The sequence below is a fragment of the Liolophura sinensis genome, chromosome 9, assembly GCF_032854445.1.
Source record: "Liolophura sinensis isolate JHLJ2023 chromosome 9, CUHK_Ljap_v2, whole genome shotgun sequence".
NCBI lineage: Eukaryota > Metazoa > Mollusca > Polyplacophora > Chitonida > Chitonidae > Liolophura > Liolophura sinensis.
The window spans coordinates 29,290,727-29,304,651 of NC_088303.1; the positions used below are offsets into that span (position 1 = coordinate 29,290,727).

The 13,925-nt window shown below is 37.9% G+C and overlaps 1 protein-coding gene across 4 annotated transcripts in view; it reads right to left on the reverse strand.

Annotated features, from left to right (window-relative positions):
- Positions 1-13,925, reverse strand: part of LOC135475097 (D-glucuronyl C5-epimerase-like) — a 73,630-nt gene that overhangs the window by 14,086 nt on the left and 45,619 nt on the right. The window lies entirely within an intron of this gene.

Below are 13,925 nucleotides of genomic sequence, written 5' to 3' on the forward strand. Positions count from 1 at the left end.
TATACACATGAAAACAACCCGATAGATCTACTCTTTATCATAAATCAGCCACCATCATGTAACCCTTGTGACAATCATCTGAACAGTGTGACATCAACATCTGACATTACACGGCATGTCATTACTTCAGTTACTGAGAAGCAAAGATTACAAAAAAAAAAAAAATCAAAAGACTCACATCAAACGAAGAGTTTTGTGAGTGAAACATATAAATGGAGTCCTACCACGGAACAAAAGCAATATCAGCCGAACATAGAGGATATCCTCATCTCACATGTACCAACAGCCCCTGAAGAGTGTATTCTGACTACATGGACAGCTGTTGTGATATGTAGTACTATGGCTGTAGTTACAGGCTGATAGCACAACATCCCAACCAGAACAAGAACATAAGTTATCACAAAGTAGACTGGTAAATATGAGTGCAATTGTGCAGTCAATGTCATTATCCAGTTTTCTGGGCAATTAGACACTAATTTCCAAACATGCTCCAGTAGCTGGTACAATCATAGTCTTGTTACTTCAACAGTCCAGTCGCATGGTTATGCAAACTTACCTCAGATACTCTAATAATCCTCGCCCTGTATTCTGACTGCTAAACGAGGCAAAAATCAAAACTAACTAACTCAATTTAAAACTGACAGATTTACTGACACATTTGTTACCTTGTGTGTAAATGGCAGATAAAATGAATCGTAATCTGTGAATTGAATAAAGTTCAAATCTCCTGATAACCAATTTCTTTTCGTGGAAGCATTCCGCCTATTTCTAAACAGTATGCATGCAACAGCGTTTGGAATGATCAGGTACAAAATGTACGGTCATGCACATACTCACAAGCTGTTATTAATGGGATTAAAACACTTAATGATCTTTATAAACCACCGAAGCTTATTATTATTTAGATGATTTACATAAATATTTTCACGCATGGCACTGTGAAAATATTTCAACGATTGTTGATGGTAGCGTTGTTATCAACAACACGCATTCTGTGCATTCAGTTGTACGTAAAATATGTGACTTTATGGTGCTACGTAAAATTTTCCATATTTGGGAAAAATATTAGCATTTTTACACTTTGTCCTACAATCATAAGGTTAACAACCGAATGTAGCAGACTTCATTGATTGTGCCAGTTTGATTCTGACCAGATTTATTGCAGAGTATCAAGCAGAATAAACACTTGCTGTGAATGTTTCATATCTCAACAATTAACCCCATATAACAGTGGCGGAAACCACAGAAAAATCGAAGACAGGATGTTCTGATAACATCCTGTGTACATTCTGCTACACTGATACTGACTTCCTACTAAGCATGTGCAAACCACCAGCCCTTAGAATCGGTACACTGAAATATGGGAGACATTTGAGCGCAAACTTTAATTACAACTCCAGCTTGTACCAGCTATCTTGATGGAGAACTCTCCGACAAGAAAATACCACAATCACATTGATTTTCATCTAGCAGGCTAACAGTAATGAAGAGTTATATCTCACATAAAAAATCATTTCTACTCAGTCAAGTGCGGAAATTATAAATGCAAATGAGGCAAAAATACAAGTCGTGCAGAAAAGCACGATTTTATTGCAGTCCGTTTAACCCGTGTGGAGGGTTTACATGTACATCTGCACGGATGACTGACTCCCAGGGATTTGCCATCGATAATACACACCCATTGCGCAGAACTAACCACCACGGTGTGTGAAAACAGGAAACTTGTAAAAAAAACACAAACCTGAGAAAATTCTTATACTTTTACATTTGACTTGAAGCCTTTAATTATCCTACAGATGGGAGCTCTTGCCTTGGGAAAAACAGTTCGGTGAACAGCAGATCAAAAATTTCACCATTCATTTGGCTCTACTAGAAGATCAACCCAAATTTGATGAAAACTATCTACTCCGTGAAAGGAATGTGGAATTCTGTCCATGACAGGCATGTGTTTGGATACAAGCCAACCCATCCTTCAATCATGCAGAGGAATTCAAATGTGAAACAAAATCTCACTGTGTAGCAAACCTGACCAATACCACGAAGTCCAATATACCTTTTGAATATTCATAAAGGAAGGACATTATGTACATTACAACATTAGCACAGGCATAGATAACGGCTGTCAATGGTCTCAACAAACAATTTGTACAAATCCATATTTGAATCATCTTACATCATCACCCTGATAATTATCACTACTCTACCACCAAGATGAGCTTGAGACGTTGGAAGAAGTCAGATACGATCACCAAAATGAGCTTAAGATGTCTGAAGAAGTGCGATAAAGGATTATCACAATTTTAGAGAAATGCACTCGATAAAACATACACAAAAACAGCTTTGTACGTTTATAGGTATCTGCAGGCAGCCTTATCTGAGAACAGCGAAGGTGACGGCCATATATATACAAAGCTAATCATGATAAAAAGTATAACACTGTTCATTAACAGCAAAAATGCCGCGTACTACTGAGCTACTCCCATTCAGCAAAAACTATACTTCTCTAGTGCATGTGTCTTTAATCCAAATTTTCCCATCCATGTTCCAGAATTTAGCATCAGTTGCCCTCGTTGTGTAAATCAATTAATTTATGCTCACATAATATGATATATGTCCACCTTTCATGCCTGGATGAGTCTGGTGACCCAGAGCATATAGATGTCACAACAGAATACCTGTACTGCTATAGCAAAGTGAGCACTGATTGCTAAACAAACACAGGTAACCACTCCATCACTTCAGCCATTATACAGTTCCAAGGCTGATTAGGTCTGCTAGCTCAAAGAGTAAGTTAATCAACATGCAATCATGCCTCCAATAGGTAACTAAAGGTACAGCAAACACAAGCTTCTGGAGGCTACCGCCTGGATTGATTTTATAGTTGCACACAGAAGGTTCGATACTATAAGTAATCCCTTCCTATACAACCACACACGGACAAGACGGTTTATTAACTGTATCATCAGCACATCTAGTGTGTTTGAATTTATTCGACTAGAGTTTTATGTCCTAATCAACAAAGCTATATGCATCTCAGAGGGAAACTGGGGTGTGACAGTAGTGGTGGCATGATGCCATACACATTTGACCATTCTGTCAGAAGGGGCTTAATTTACAGCAAATGAAGACGACTGATGATGAATGATTAATATATTACACTGTCACAGGTAACAACATACAGGCCCTACACACTGTGACAGTTTGTCTGGGAACAGTTAGACTTGACAGAGTAAATTGCTGTTTGATGCAACGAGAATAATTGTGGAACAATGTCTCTCATCACAAGGGACTGACCTTAAGACTTATCACAATGTACCCATTTATCACACAACTGTTCCTGTATCCAGTAGCTGTTCAAAAAACCTACCGCTGTACACTTATCATCTGAGTTGTAAAAAAAAAAAAGAGCTTTGTACAGAAATGTTCTCATCAGCCACATTGTAGTTATCAGAGTCCGTCTAAGTTTCACTCACTGTGGTGCTCACGACTTTATCTCGAAGGAAAGCTAGGCGATCAAAATACTTCTGCTCATACTTCAGTGACAACATCCCTGTCAAATCTGATATAGCACTGCTCATGAAAAATATCAGAGAATATCCACACACCTGTTCAAAGGTGTGGAAGAATGGTGCAGACTGGAGGCCATACATATGTAAAGACAGAGTAGGTGATCATATTACATCAACCTCCATCTACAGCTTCATCGTCATCAGCATGGGAAGGTCTGGCAGCAACCTGCAGATGGTCGTGAGTTTCCCTGCCTGCTTTCCTCCCACCATAATGCTGGTCGCCATTGTACAAGAGAAATATTCTTTAGTACAGCGTAAAACACCAATCAAATAAATAAATAATCTTGATCAGCATGATCTATATAAAAACAATACATATCAGGCAGAGGACACATGCACTGAATCTATCTTTCCATTAAGATTCACTGCAACAAATTCAAAGTGCAAGCATAAAAGGTAAGTTAATTAATGGCTAATTTACGCCAACCTGGTTGAGCTAGCATATTACCATGTGGCAGTTGTATACACTGGGAGTACACGTTAGACTAACGATGTGTAAATCAATTTTCTTCCACATATAATAACAGGATGTAGCCTCTTCTGATACTGAGCTATTCAGGTAATAAATATCTTAATACAAGTAAATCCTCACCTGACACAGGTAATGCATCGACACAGGGACAGCACAAGTACAGGGGGTGAGGATAAGACGTGGCAGTGTCCCCCTCTAACACCGGATGTCCACCCTAGTTATGCATCAGTCCCACATGGGCTTAAAGCTCCATGGGCCATAAGAGACATGGTCTGTGAGGGCTTTCAGTGCTAGATGAGCTAGTACCGTCTCAGGTAACCCTTATTACTTGTGTGCCTTGGGAAAATCCTGCCCGCTCACCTGCGTGTGACGCTAACGGCTTATCAGGCCAGGACAGGCCCTGGTGATGATGAGGATCTGATATGGCCGTGACACTATCATATTACGCGAGGTGCAAAGAGAACATCACCGCTCAAGTTGTTCAGCTAAATGAAACGCAGTTGTTTGTCGGCTGAATTAGTGCTGATCAGAGGTGGGTGCTGCAGGTAACCTGCGCTGGTACGCCACTCAGGTACTAGCAATACAGCACAAACAGCAGAGCGGGTACAGGCCAAGCCCACGGTGTGCTAGTAAAGGCATATACTGGCTCAAACCATACAGCCCCTGGGGCTAAAGCTGTCAGAAAGCTGTGACATGTAGATAATGTGGCCAGAGTTTTTCCTTCATACCTTAATAAAATAACAATAACAGCCTATGTCCAGAGGATATACCCGTTACAGCTACACAATGCTCCAGTTGCTTTCAAGGCAAACTCAATCTATGAGGTCCGGTTTGAGCTTCTATTGTTATATCAAACCATATTATTGTTGCAAATAGTTTGACTTGATCACTCGGATCTACACTAGGACAGCAAGTCATGTGACACACAAAAGACATCTTTTCCACCTCGAATCTGACTAAGAATCTATCATTAGCGTATCATTAAGAATTTTGAGAAATCAGAGGAAGGCTACAAGTCCTGAAACATTCTCATGTACTAACATTTACCATCCATTTGTATTGGCTTTTGTCTTTCACTTTTTGTTATTTCTTTCAACGACACTTTTAGAGCATATTTTCATACTCCCAGAGCACGTTTCAATGACAGCATTTGTTAGACCGATGTTTACATGGAAAGTGTATGTTTCCATGACAGTAATTTTCGGACACACCACTCTCAATACTATTTTATTGGTAAATGTCACATCTTGTTCCCTTAAGATGGATTTTTATTTCTCTGTATTAATACATTCATTTGGGAGTAAATACATAACAACATAGAATGGTGTCAGTAATATTGCCGTTCTTCCAACTAATTAAAATTTCACTGATTACTACTCATTCAAAAATTGACAATAAAATATGTCTAAAACTGATGACATTATCATAGGAAAGGTCAAAGAATAAACATGTCAGCACATTGGTTAAGCTTCCCCAATTTAACAAGGAGACAAACTGAAGACCTATCTACAAATCAAGATAATTCTTCAACTACACCCACTGGCGTCATATAGATAATTAACCAGAACAAAAATCCCTGACAGCTAAAAGCACTTAAAGTGGAAATAGGTGATTTTATATTTATGGCAGATCAAACTCCCACGTAGAAAAGCCCTTAAGGAATCCTGGGACCCTGATGGCAGGACGGGAATCATCTAATAACTAATCAACTCCGTCCCTCATAAATACACATACACAAAGACGCCAGCTGACAGCCCACCGTTCACCCGGTTGCTTATAGCACGGCTTACGAACTTGCTGCGATGAGGATAAGATTCATACTGCGATTATCGTCTAAGCAGACCGATACCTTGTCTTGTGAGTACGATGAAAATCTATGAAGCTGCGCCATACCCTGGTATGAATCATCAACCACTGTCAGCCTTCATTCTAGGATGCCGAAGTTTACACCTTCAGGCAACAAATATCTACATCTACATGACTGTGAGCAAAGCATTTTTACATCCGTTTTTTGACTGCAGAGTTTATCTATTACGCAGGGGGTGTTTTAATCTGCCAGAATCTGGTCGTTGGAAAAGGTTGACTGTAATAAGCAATGGGTCGATTCCACAAAGCTTCTGACTGAAGACAAAATTGAAAACCTCATCACAGTACTTAGTTTTTGGATCCTAAAGTTGAAATTTTGACCTGTATGTCTTTAAATAACATTAACATGAATGAGCTACTCAACATTTTTACGGCCCAAAAGTAAGTACTAAACTAGCATTTTCTATTTTGGGTTAAGTTAAAAATGGATTTGTATAATCGGCCCAATTGGTACTTGTTGGTCATAACTAGAAAGCAGCACTGGGGTGGGGTGTCACATATGTCTGCGGTACAGCCTTACTTACGTACATGTAGCACTTTAATTAGAGATTATGTTCTTGGATATCGTGTGACAGGGATATATCTAGCACCATAATAATTAAAGCTAACATACACATACATTATTATGTCACTGTGAGATACTCAACCCCATTTCATCAATTATTTGATTTTTATTGTTACAACAAGATACATATGTTGCGCAAACAAAGACAGCTGGATGAATTGACAGGTATTTACACAGTACATGTAATCAGCATGTAAATCTGTCAGCTGCCATATATCTGATGACATCAAAATCTGTGGCCGATCGGCGAACTCTAGTTACATGTGCCCTAATAACTCATCTAATATCACCATATCTGACAGGCGATCATGCCACACTGCTATTACCTAGGTAATGTTAACAATTGAAAACTACCTTGAAGGTACCTCATCTACACGAAACAATGGCACTTGTGGCTGATAAGACTATCATAGATAAACAGCCTGATAAACAAGTCTCTGTGCTGTACTTCTCAACCCCATTTGCTTACAAAACAAACTTGTGTACTACATTACAGAGATGTTAAGTGCACTATTCTGCTTAGACTGACCTACTTCTAAGAAAGCCAAGCAAGGGGTATGGTCAATCCTGTCAAAGTACCTGAATGTATTCTAATTCTAATAAATCCTCATCCAAAATATGCCACACACAAACATGCCTTGTTAAACAGATACAGAAAAATATGCCACACACAAACATGCCTTGTAAAACGGATACAGAAAAATATGCCACACAAAAACATGCCTTGTTAAACGGATACAGAAAAATATGAGGAAGACTGCATGGGATGTATACTGCATATTTTACAAACAGATCCACACTTAATGGAAGGGATATGTATCTACAGCAAGACAGCGATCATTAAATATTTATTAATAATCATGACATATCATCACGGGCTTAGGCATGATCACGTATATTTTTACCAGTTACATTTCCAATAAAAAAAAAGCTTCAGACATCAAGTCACGACTCTGAACTTTCCAGAGATAAAAATGTTGTGTCTGTACCAAATAAAACAGACTTGAATATTAACGGAAAGAGTATTAAAAAGTGGATCATATTCAACTCTTGTTTTTTTCTAAGGTACATTTTGAACAAACTCATCCATCACTGGGTTAATGAATTCTTATTTCATGGTAGCTTTCACAGCCTAACCTGTCAAAATGTCAGTGGGGAATATTGGCAGCCCACTTGTGGCTATCACACAGTCACCTGTGGAAGACGGATCACAAATTGCTAGGTGATTAGCCCCACATAAATCACCTCACAGGTACGACAGCTCCTTGACCTTACCCTCTAACTACCGGTGCTTGGTCATAGTTCAAAGGGAAGGGTTTGTTTTAATACCTCTTCTGACTTGGACAAACTGCCCAGTAACAAACACTTCAACTTTTCATGCCCTGTTATATCAAGGTAATTTATCCATACAAATAGGCTAATAAAAAACAAAGAATGTTTTATGAAGAAAGAATTCTTATAAAGAAAAACAGATGAGATAGTGGACTTCCTGATCTAAGTAGTTTATGAGATGATAATTTTGTCTGCCACAAATGACCTCAACCCTGGGGAAATAAAGGGGCTTAATTCTGTTGCATTAAGTATAGGATAGGGTTGCATATTTCTTCCAAGAATATCATATGCCTAAGCCTTTGAATTTCACTTTGCTTAAGTTTTCTGGCTTCTTAAAGGTGTCACTCAATGTTCAGGACTGACTCATTTTAAGGTCGGTCAAAAATTGCCAGTACACAATCTGCTTATGTCATTCTTCATTATGCCGCAAATCACCATAAAACTGAATGTAAAAGATGGCAACCGTCACTTTATGCAACTAGTTCTGTGAAAAAAGGTTCTGTAAATGCTGAAAACAAGAAGGATCTGCATCTAAACTAAATTGGCAGACCAATTTGAAAGATTTCATCATGCAGGCAAGGGGCGACTAAGTGGCGTTCACAGCTACAAAATGGTGGATGAAATACAGTCCACTCGATTGCTCGACAATTGTTGTGTGTTTTGGGTTTTGCATCGTAAATTATCGGACAACTAATACTTCAGGTGTTAGTTAGTCATCAAGAGATGCACGAAAACATGCATGAAGTAGTTCATTTTGTGAATACAAAAACTGTGCGATTAGCTGTGTTTTCATTACCCGATCAAAATCATTGGGTGATACTTTTAATATGGAATTGCTGAACATCACAGTGAAGTTTAACTGTACCAGTAGACCAGGAAATGGCAGTTTTAAGATAAGTACCCAACCTAGAGCAGTCTGTGCACTCACATGTGATACATGTACATCAGTATGTGCATAATCAGCAAATGTAATTAGGCTCATTTATATGCAAATGGTGTGCTAAGTCCTATCAGCCTTCCTCATCACATTGTCATGAAGTCGAGCTTTCTGTTTTCACAAATCAATTTGGGTAAACCAATAACATTAGCATTCCAGGACAGGAGGCAAAAATATGGGAGACATTTTATACAGCTGAAAATGAGACTGGCTGTACACGCACTGTCTGTGCAAAGAAACCCTGCTATCTTGTAACTGTTTATTAATTATTAAAAGCTTAGACGGCATTGGAATTATGTGTAACGCTTCATTTGCCCAGGCCCAGCTAACAATTACCCTGATCGTCTGATGATAAAGAATTTTCACAAACTTGCCAGTCAATCATCCTGAAAATCTGTAAACGTTTAACTTTGGGTTATTTAGCTTAAACTATTTTCGGATCACTGAACATTTTGTGGAAGACAAGGTAAATCTAATGGTATAGGTTTTCAAAAATTTGGACACATACTGTAAATGTTTCACTTTTAGGAACTGCAGTCTGACATCAGTGGTGTTTAACATGGCTAAGTAATATCTGTAAACAAGCGTCATACTTATGTATATGGATGTTTCTTGAAACAGGATTCAATCCTTCTGGCTGAAAGACAACTGACTATATAAATGATGATAGCAGATGTCCAGCATTGTCCATACAGTGTCAATCCACTGAACTACCCTAGTTAAAAGTGAGCACACATTTAGGCCTGCTAGGGACTGGTCACATTCTCGACATGTGAGGTCATTCCTCCAGGTGAGATGGTAACAGATTGGGCATGACAACACCCATACAGGTGAGTTTATGCAAGTCCTGTCCCACCCCCACCCCCAACTTATCCTTTTGAAGAGTTAATGAGCCTGGGGATCAAGGGGGAGACTTTGTTCACAAGTGGGCAAGTTAGATCCAGGTCTCAAAGCCACAGGGAGTTGAGGCTTAATTCCATTAAAACCCCAGGTGACCGAAACCCATGCCCTGTTTCACAAACAACCCCCATGGACACCAACTAAATAGGCCTAAGTTAAACCTTTCTGGCTGATCAAACAAAAGTGGTCAGCTTGTCTGTGAGACAAAATGCAGACAAACATAGCACTGCAGGAATTGATAATAGTACAAGAAAAATATTGGATGAGCTCTCTGTCAATTCTATGCCTTAAACTACATGACTGACCCAGTTTTGGAACCTGGAATCTGGTTTTAGGCAAGGAGCCTAATCTCCCCAGTAAAGTTTACCAATATGTGGTGACAAACACTACAAAACTGACACCATTTTGTCTGCAAATATCATACCAGAAGGTCTGACCTTTACAGCTGTTTAAAATGGGAACTTTCACCCTGTGTGAACTGTGGAGAGTTGTTAATATGTATTACATAAAAGCAATTGCAAAGAAGCACAGAGAAAACCAGTAATACTGAATTTTTACTCTCTTACTATTTCTTAATATTTATAATTTCGATAAAATCTTCCATTTCAGCCAACTTTTTATTTAAAACAACAATTTTCTATGGATTATGACTTAAAAATAAAAACAATAAATCAGGTAAAAATGTCGTCTCATTAACCTTGCTGTGAGCTTTTGAATATGCAAGCAAACTTTGCCTGCAGACTACATCCTCAAAGGATGATTATCTACGGTTGGCATCAGATTTTCAATTAAATACAGCTTTGATCATTTTCTTTAGAACAAGCCAGAAAGAATGTTTAAGACATCAAACTGATGAAAAAGATGTTACATGTACATATACATAAAAAAAGATGTCTTTTTAAAACATATCTGATCATCAGTCCAACTTTGAAGTCACATGTATCTGAACTTTGTACTGAAGGTTAATCAAAACCTTCTTTGAGCAAATTTCCCCTAGGTACAAAAATGTATATATTTGTCTGTATATAAGAGGGGAACTGCTTGTTTATTATCCTTGTCATCACCACTGTCAAAATGCAGACCTTAAACTCACACTGAATACACTATTCTGTTTACTTGGATGGCGATAAGCCTGAAAATTCAAGATTGATTTCCCACAAACAGCTTCTCAAGTGGAGGACATTGGGGTATAAAAATCCACACTCTTGGTATAAATACACTCACACAAGCTGTGAAGCTGTTAACCTGAACAGAGGAAAAGCAGTCCTAAACGCCACTTCCAACATTGATACCAACACAGCTAAACATGAACACTGTCATCTCATTAAAGGTTACACATCTTTACAAACCACCATAAGGGTAACTGTACACTAGCTATTTAAGGTCAGTAAGTCAATCTTACTCCAAGGTCATTCCAGTTAGCACATGTTTTGGTGTAGGCTTTCCTCACAAGGGGATTCCCCACTGTGCCGTGTTTGTATTTACCAAAACCACTTTGCTTATAAAACCACTACAACCCAATCCAAAGTAAACCATAAGACACACCATGCAGGTCTACCTATACATACTGCATAGCTACTATATGCAAGCTGTAAACTATTTATGCAAACTAAGCACATAAACACATAATTTCATGTGGTTGTCCTCAGAACCATGCCAATTTTACTCAGAGGTAAAGACAAATATACCAGGGAATGCACCTGTGTTAATATCTTTCAATGCAATCTCTTTAACATCATAACAATCAAATATAAAATAAAGATGGCTAGCATCCATATGTTATTTCTACATTTTTCATCATTTATTCTATGTCATGTAAATACAGCCTAAGGCCTGGTTGTTCAAAACTGTTTGAAGACTTAATACCGGATTTAACTTTAAACCAAATCTTCAATTTCGTACTTAGCCCAAAAATAATTGTATAACAGTATATTAAATATGAACTCAGTCTCCTACTGTTGTACTATACTAGATTTTGGCCACCTGTATTAGCTGCTGAAGTTGGCTAAAATCTTAATTATAAAATTTGACTTAATACCAGTATTAGCTAATACACTTTTGAACAACTGGGTCCAAACTTGTGCAGAATGAAGTTGTATACCCTCCTTAATTAGGTTTAACCCTTTTCGTCCAGTCGTTTGAAACTGAAAATATCCTCAATGTCTTGTAAATACACAAGTCTTTATCTCATCATAATCTTGTTTGCACAGCTTTGGGTTGTTTTTGTCTGATGTCTTTTTTGACAAAGTCTGTCATATTGTGATATAATTGTTGTTTTAAGGGGCCTCTGGGAAAAACCTGTTGTCATATTAGTAGATGAGAAAGCTATATGTATGTTAAATGGATTAAACCACATTAAATGGGTTGGCTGATTACTTCAGGGCTTCATCTTCAGTTCGAGTCAAATATGTGCCCCTCAGGTTTCTAAACATTCTTCAAAACTTTGTTCCAGGCTAGTGGATATGCAGATATATGAAGACAGGAAGTCATACTTATAAATACTTGCTCATGCAAACCAGACTGACAATCCTATGTATGTGGACAACGTATAGGGATTAGTGGACCTGATTTGCATCTATTTAGTGCAAATTATATATCAATAAGTTGACAATCTTCAGTGAAAAAATTCCATATACACTATACTTGCTAACAGTTCATATATTCTATCACGCAAAAATTTAATCTTGCCTTTACATGATAATGTTATCAAAGCTAACTAAGGTACAAGGCAAAAACCAGCACTATATCAGCCACATCACACAAAGATTACTTATTTGATTTACTTAATTGCTGTTTCACAATGTACTCAAGAATATTTCACCTATACGACGGCGGCGAGTATTACGGTGGGAGGAAACTGGACAGAGCCCGGGGTGAAAACATCACCACCCGCAGATTGTTGGAAGACCTTCCACAAAGATCATAATTCACAAATACTAGCTGTAACTCAGATAATGTGCTACATGTATAAATGGACAGGTATTATCCTTGTACTCTTATAAATAACAATTAATGCTTATAATCATAAACGCTATAGCCATATTGTGCCAGAATATTAATATGCGCATGTATAATTAGGCTCAAGAGTATACACAGACTTCACAGTCTATATTCACAGCTTAACTGGAACAGATATAACATACAGCCCGTGATACTGACGATACCAATTAACCCACAAAATACCTAATGCAATCAAATCAAAACCTGACAGATCTGCGCCCAGTGTTTTTGTCAGATCGGGAGCGTCTGTATCATGTTGCGCATTAATCAGATCTGCACTATGTTAAATCTGAGCATACATCTATTAATATTGCATCAAACTTTGAATCAGTCTATCCTCATTTTGGGTGATGCACATCATATCACTGTTCATCCAACTCAGTACTTACGTAAGAAGATCGAAACAGAGCTTCCAGGTTCAGTTACAATTCACTGAGGTACATATAAACATTGACGCATAAATTCTAGCTTCGTGTAAATTGCAATACCAACAGACTTTCAAGTTAATTACTTTAAGCATTTCCTACACGGTTTTAAAAGGTTTTAATAGGTCTCTGATCTTATCGCTTAATCTGGCCAGGTACAAAAAAAATATATATGTCTTTGTGAATTAATATCCCAAGGGTACAAACTCCAAAAACAGGTTATGCATCTTGACTTGCCAGATAAAAATCTAAAGATTCTGTAATGTTTATTACACATACATTTCTATCCCATACATCTCACCTGAATACCAGGTACGTTAATTTTTCCAGGTATGTATCTTAACTTTGACTTGTATGAAAAATTCATGAGTACAAGACAAAGTTATATATCTATGTTACGAGGATATACACATTCTGCATTTAATACCTGAATATTTGTAAATATCCTTTAAACTATTGACAGATTTATGCACAAAATCCATCTAACAACAACTGTATAAGAAACCAATGAATTTCATTTCCGTGAAAAAGATAATCAAGATATAAATAGGCCTGAAACTCTCAGGTATAACAGCAAACAGAGGATTACCTTTCACAGAGCTGGTCTTCAGCTGGCCACAGTACAGCTACAAGTATATCCAACAGTCTATGACACCTGAGTATACTCACAGCCCTTTAACCTGACCAGGTATGAACAGCCCAGAGCGGCCTGTGACATGCCTAAACAGCGGCCCAATTAAGTAGTTAATTCTTGCTCTGTGTTCCAGCCTTAGTGTTGATCACAGTGGGGTTTGTGCTCTTTATTAGTTCTCAGTCATGCTGTGAGTCAGGAGGCCTCAAGAACATTACTGATCCTTAC